This window comes from Choristoneura fumiferana, chromosome 27 (assembly GCF_025370935.1).
Source record: "Choristoneura fumiferana chromosome 27, NRCan_CFum_1, whole genome shotgun sequence".
Taxonomy (NCBI): Eukaryota; Metazoa; Arthropoda; class Insecta; order Lepidoptera; family Tortricidae; genus Choristoneura; species Choristoneura fumiferana.
The window spans coordinates 9,055,568-9,062,301 of NC_133498.1; positions in this window are offsets into that span (position 1 = coordinate 9,055,568).

Genomic DNA, 6,734 nt, shown 5'->3' on the forward strand with positions numbered 1-6,734 from the left:
GACGGGTAATCGCTTACCATCAGGCAATCCGCCTGCTCGTTTGTTGCCCCTTATACCATAAAAAAAAAAAAAAAACTAATTCTATTGCAATTTATATGATTTTTTCATAATTGTACCTTCAAAATAACTTATTAAATAAAGCTGTCAAAAAATAAATTGTCATTGTCTTTCATTTTTCCACATATTAAAATATTAATAAAATTGTAAGGTTATACTCCCACTCAAACTACGTAGCTGCGATGTTACGAAGCTTAAGCTGCTATGGATTAGGAGAAAAACGAGTTTGAAGAAATGTTAAGAAAATACATTTTTGACATTATCTCTATGACATTCAGGATAGAGTGCCTCTGAACGTTGGGAGTGATACTAGTTTCTGAGGCGACAAACAATTGACATTTACCAATTCACCTTTTCTTAACGAGTCACCTGTCCTCCTTAGCCTGCTAAACCTTTTTAGCCTTTATACTTACTATATTTCAACTGTGCATGGATGATTCAGTCCAAAAGGGCAGTCGATATAACAATTATTAATATTTAATATTAATTAAAATAAAATGAAATTACATAAAATACAAACAATTTCATTTAAAATTGAATTTTCCAATAAGAATTCCAATGCCACTTTGTAAAAGCCAATAGCATGTTATGTGCTTGTTTTGGCCTTGTGAAACCTCCTTAGCTCTTAAATAGATTTATTATTATAACTAAAACTAAAGACCTCTCAACATAACACCATTAAATTAAAATTAAATACGGGTATTATGAATATTATTCAGTCATGAAACCTACGGGTGGACACTTATAATTTTTATCGTAGTAGACAATCTTGAATCAGAGTTCGAAGCGCAGCCGAGCACAGCATCCAAAAGGTCATTGTTGCAAGTAATTCGTAAAGTAACTGTAATTAAATACAGATAATAATTAAACAGTTATATATTACAGAAATATTTCCTTTTCACGTTATGATATTTATTTGTACATGAATAGAGAAGTGGAATAGAATCGTGTGTAAACTTTCCAAATTCCAATTGATTGTTGACTGACATAAGATTTCAGTGTTACCACACAAGTATTCATGGTAGAATTTTCTATTAACATTACCCAAATACCGTTCGGAGTATTATTGTCAAAAAAATCTTACTTCATGGGGAATGATGAAAATTTTAGAAACGATCCGAAACTTTTTTTAACGATAGGAATAAACCTTTCCTTTTTTTTTTTTTTTTTTTTTTTTTATTTGAAACGGGCAACGTACAAATTTGTCACATTAGCCCATAGGGCAAAACATTAACTAACCAGAAAAAAAAATTACATCTCACAATTGATAATAACTAATTCCTTGTCACATCAGCCAACCTGAAAAGCATTAACGCCATGTCTGAGGCCGGCTGAGCTAAAATACCTACAAACATACCCGTGTCATACTTGCTCAGGTTGGCTGCTGCAACCAATGCCTCCCTCGCAGCACGATTCCGAACACATTCCACCAATAAATGTTGGACATCTTCTGTCGTACCGCATAATTCACAATTTGGTGAATCACTTTTTTTCATCAGATGTAAAAACTTATTAAGAGGAACATGTCCGGTTCGCAGTCTGTGTGCTGTTACAATGTTAACCCTACTTAAACTAATATTTTGAAACCAAGGTACGCGTGGAGGTTCACTCTGAATGCACTTATACCAAATACCCTTTTCTCGTGAACGTTCATCAAAATACTCTTTCCAAATTTCATGGCATTTAATTTTGAATTTATTCGTCGCCTCTAAATAAAATGGTAGTATATAAATTTCGTGACCTTCCACGATACCTTTTTTAGCCAAATGGTCTGCTTCCTCGTTACCTCGCAATCCAATGTGTGCAGGCACCCATTGAAATCGCAAATTAATTTCATTCAATTGTAAACGGATAACTTTATCTAAAATTTCATACGCTACAGGTACACCTCTGTGCCCAGAAACACTACGAGCTAAATGTTGTAACGCACTTTTACTATCTGTGTATATTACAGCCTTCCTAATACCTTTGTCTTGAATATACGATATTGCACTGGAAATTGCAATAAGCTCAACTGTCATAACACTAACATTCCCTATAACTTTAAAGATATTATAATTCTGATTATCAAGGGAGCCAATTGGATCATAGAAAGCGGCTCCGCGTCCCGAAGAAGATTTGGAACCATCAGTATATAACACGTGCCAACCTTTATACTTTTGTTTTAATTCCGAAATTACATTTGCTTTAAGATTATTAATTTCATATGATCTTTTAGATGTAATAACACAATCCAAATCAGATGAAATTAAAATATCTACGTCAATATTCGACATCCACGTAGATAAGGAAAACATCTGAAGAGGGTTGGATGCAAATATACGTTCTTCTACAGTATCTTTGCTTGCGACAACCAGAAGAGGAAGTTTTTTATTATTCCAATACCTATTTTGGCACAACGAACTTAAGTTATCCAGAAGGGTATAATTTCATTATTTGCTACAGAACGGATCTTTAAACTATACTTGATAGCAAGATATCGTCTTCTTACAAATAATGGTGGAATACAAGTTTCACTTTCCATAGCGTGGACCGGCGTACTTCGTAAAAAGCCACCAATAATCCTCAAGCCCTGGTTTTGCACTTTATCTAATTTATAGATATTGCTTTTAGCACTATTATCATACAGAAAACTGGCATAATCTATTCTACTTCTAATCAGAGCGATGTAAATTCTACGCAAGTGTTTTGGATGCAGGCCCCAAGACCTAGCAGCCAATAATTTAAATAAGTTTAACCTTTTTTGTACATTGGCCACCACTTCATTGATGTGTTTGCCCCAACGTAACGACTTATCAAGCCAAAGACCCAGATATTTGTAACAATCTACAGACATAAGTCCTACATTATTAACTTTTAAATTTACTAATTTTTGTTTGTGTCCTCTACTAAATATACAATATTTCGATTTAGATTCAGATAATTGTAAACCTAAAGAGTTCAGTATAGTAACAAAACTATCTAAAGCACTTTGAATATCTTCCACACTTTGAGAGAGGTTCGAATTACTTTTATACAGAATAAAGTCGTCTGCGTATTGGCATATTTGTACTTGTTTAATATCCCTGCAGAGTTTCCTAGTGGCAATATTAAAAAAAGTGGCGAAATAGGGTCACCTTGTGCTAAACCTTTACTAGTATGCCTCACCAGAGAACTTTCACCACCAGCACAATCTTTAACTATGAGAATTCTGTCACTAAGAAAATTCCAAAAATAATCACAAATTCTTTTGCCCGCTCCTAATTCGTCTAAGATACAGATTAACTTATCAACTAAAACATTGTTGTAAGCACCTTCAATGTCTAAAAAGCATACCAGCGTACTCACATTTGTAGTAAAGCCTGTTTGGATATGTGAAACAACATGAGTCAAACAGTCTAAAGAAGATTGACCTCTCCTAAAACCCGAAGTAAGTGGGCTTAACATATTATTCTTCTCTACATACCATTCAAGTCTTTTCAGCAACATAATATGTAAAGTCTTACACAGACAGGAGATAAGTGAAATAGGTCTTATTTTGGAGTAGAATTAGTATTGCTGCCTGGTTTAGGAACAGAAACAACTTTAATTTCTCTCCACTGGTAAGGTACACACCCAGTTTCAAGAATAAGATTGTATAAGTTCAAGAGGAACTTCAACCCGCATTCGGGTAAATGAAACAACATAGAGTACGTGATTCCATCATCCCCTGGAGCAGTATCCTTCTTTTTAAGGCAATTTTTAATTCGTGCAATGAAAACCTAGATTCTAACAGAGGATTGCTAGATTTACACCTGGGTGCTTGTGGCAGTACAAAATCAGGAGCAATACTGTGGAGCATATTCGATTTATCTAACACTGAAAAATTGTGACTTTTCTTTTTAAAACCTTTAAGCCAACGCATTTTCTGCCACATGTCTGAGGCCGACATCGATTCATCTATACTACTACAATAATTATGCCAGCAATCTGTTTTAGCACGTAATATAGCCTTTTTTGCATCAGCAATCTTTTGGTCTAATATGTTTAAATTTTGAGGGATCGGATTTTTTCTAAAAATTTTTAACGCAAGTCTACGAGCAGCAACTAATTCAGAAAGAGAACTGTTCCAGTACGGTTTCGGTTTAAATTTAATGTTCGGATACGGACATACTCCAATAAAAGGAATACTTTTGTTCGCTGCTATGTAGATATGGTCCACAAAAAAATTATACAGTTCTTGAACATCAGAAGTATTCCCTGGATAACTTAGTATTTGACCAACACTTTCCTTATACAAACTCCAATTAGCTAGCTTAAAATTTCGTTTCTTAATTTCAACAACTGGCTCCCTATAATTAATCTTCATTTTAATAATCAAATGATCACTACCTAAATTTTCGCTAATGACATTCCAAGTGAAGTTTATTGCCACATCTGTAGAGATAAAAGAGATATCAGGTGATGTTTCTCGAAGTATACCGTTCACAGACTTGACTCTGGTTGCTTGTCCATCATTCAGAGATATATATCCGGATTCCAGTGCAGCATCAAAAACCTGAGAACCCCTTGCATCAGTCTTGCAAGACCAATTAGAATGATGAGCGTTAAAATCTCCTGCTATTAATGTTTTAGCCGAAAATTTAGAAAATAAAAAATCCCAATCTGCTTGTGAAGTTCTGACAGTCTGTGGACAGTATACTAAAATAATATTTTGCAGAATGCTACAATTCAAAAGAGTAACACATATACATTCTATTCCAGTATTCGAAATGTTCAATATATGTGTTTGACTTTTAATTGACTTGTGAATGATCAAACAAACACCACCATAAGAATCATCCCTGTCCTTTCTAAAAAATATTATACTCGCTTATGTTCAAGTCTGAGTTCGGTTCCAACCAAGTCTCAGAGACTAGTGCGATGTGTACTTTTTCTTGTGACAGTAATGAATCAAATTCCACCAACTTTGGTCTAAGACTTTGCGAGTTCCATTGTAAAATACTAAGCATAGATATTCTTTGCGAACTCACGGCCATAGTAAACCAGATAACAAGTTCTTAAGCATATCTCCATCTCTCAACATCTTAAAAACATAAACACATAATTCCTCAACGACAATTTTGCATAACATTTTTACCTTATCTTCCAAATTCCCCTCCGAGTTTAAAATATCCCTAACCTTCCTGAAAAAACCTTTAAATGAAAACTTTTTATCACGTGTGTCCTGCTCTTTCTCCGCATCAAAATCAAAATCAATGGAATCCTTTACATTCTTCGAAGATTTCACGTTTGGCTGTCTTCTCTTCGCTTGCTTCTTACGCCTTTTTCTAAGCTGGCTTTGTCTTGCGATTGAAATTGAGGAGTCAGATGCAACTTGCTCAAATTGATTTTCTGTTTCATTTATAAAGGAAGGATTTACCTGTCCTAGGGGGATTGGAGACTCAGTTACTGGAGACTTATTAGTGCTTTTTAATGCATCGCTGTAAGAGTATACACCTGTTCCTAATCTTATGCGGTTGGAACGTTCAGGTTTGGCGTAAGAGTGGTCATTTTTAACGAAATTCTGCTCATTCTTCTTTTCACTGTGTAAAGAAACAGCCTTCTTATAAGTGCAGTTCGTTCTTGACATTATTTGTCTTACTTCCTTCTCTTTAACAAATACAGGACAAGATTTATCTAGGGCCATATGGGCCCCCTTGCAATTTACACATTTAAACGACAAATTTTCGCAATTTCCATGTCCCAGCCCACATTTGGGGCAAATAATTTTCTTTGTGGGGCAGAATTTAATTAAATGACCAAATTTCCAGCAGCCCGAACACTGCGATACTGGAAATGTATAGGGTTCAACTTTGAACCTGCATCCATAGCCGTAAACATATGAAGGCAGAGAAGAGCTTTTAAAACAAAGACGAATTGTCTCGCAATCCACCCATTTTCCATCTTCGGACAACCGTCGTAAACGTATCGCCGATATAATGTCAACATCTGCCGTCAAAATAGATGGGATGTCTTTGACATCAACATCTAAATCAATCTGTTTGAGGATGCCAAAGCACTTCTCTCCTATGGCAAATTCACTACTGTATCCTAGTTCAGCCATTTTTTTACAATCAATCAGCTTTTGAGCATTCTCTTTGCAATCAAAGACTAACAAAACTTTGAGAGAACCTTTATATTTCATCTTAAGAATACCGCCAATGGCCTCTGCTCTCAACAGTTTTGCTAACGCTAGTTGCTTCGGTAACGCTGCTTGGGCCGTTAAATATACCTCAACGCCTTCTACGACATCCATCATAGACATTTTGCTGTTGGGTGTTCGAGGTCTCTTGCGCGCAACAGTCGTGAACCCCTCATCCTCATCGTTGTCATGATTCACTAGTCCACTAGAAATTTTCGGCTGACTCTCGAATACTCCAGAAGTATGGCTTAGAATCTCATCATCATCGAAATTATGTTGAGATGCCTCAACCTCAACCACGCTACTTACGCTCATGGATGGTGACAGCGAAGAAAAACTTCGCTCACTCATCCCGTAGATCGCATAAATTTACAATGGAAGATATAATTAGTCGAAATAAAAATTTCAAGAATTTTAAATATAACTGACACCGTTGACGTACTTGACAGGAATGATGACCTTCCTAATTAACAGTTAAAAAATATCAGATTTAAAAGTAGCATCAATTAATTAAAAAAAATGAAAGAGTTTTCTT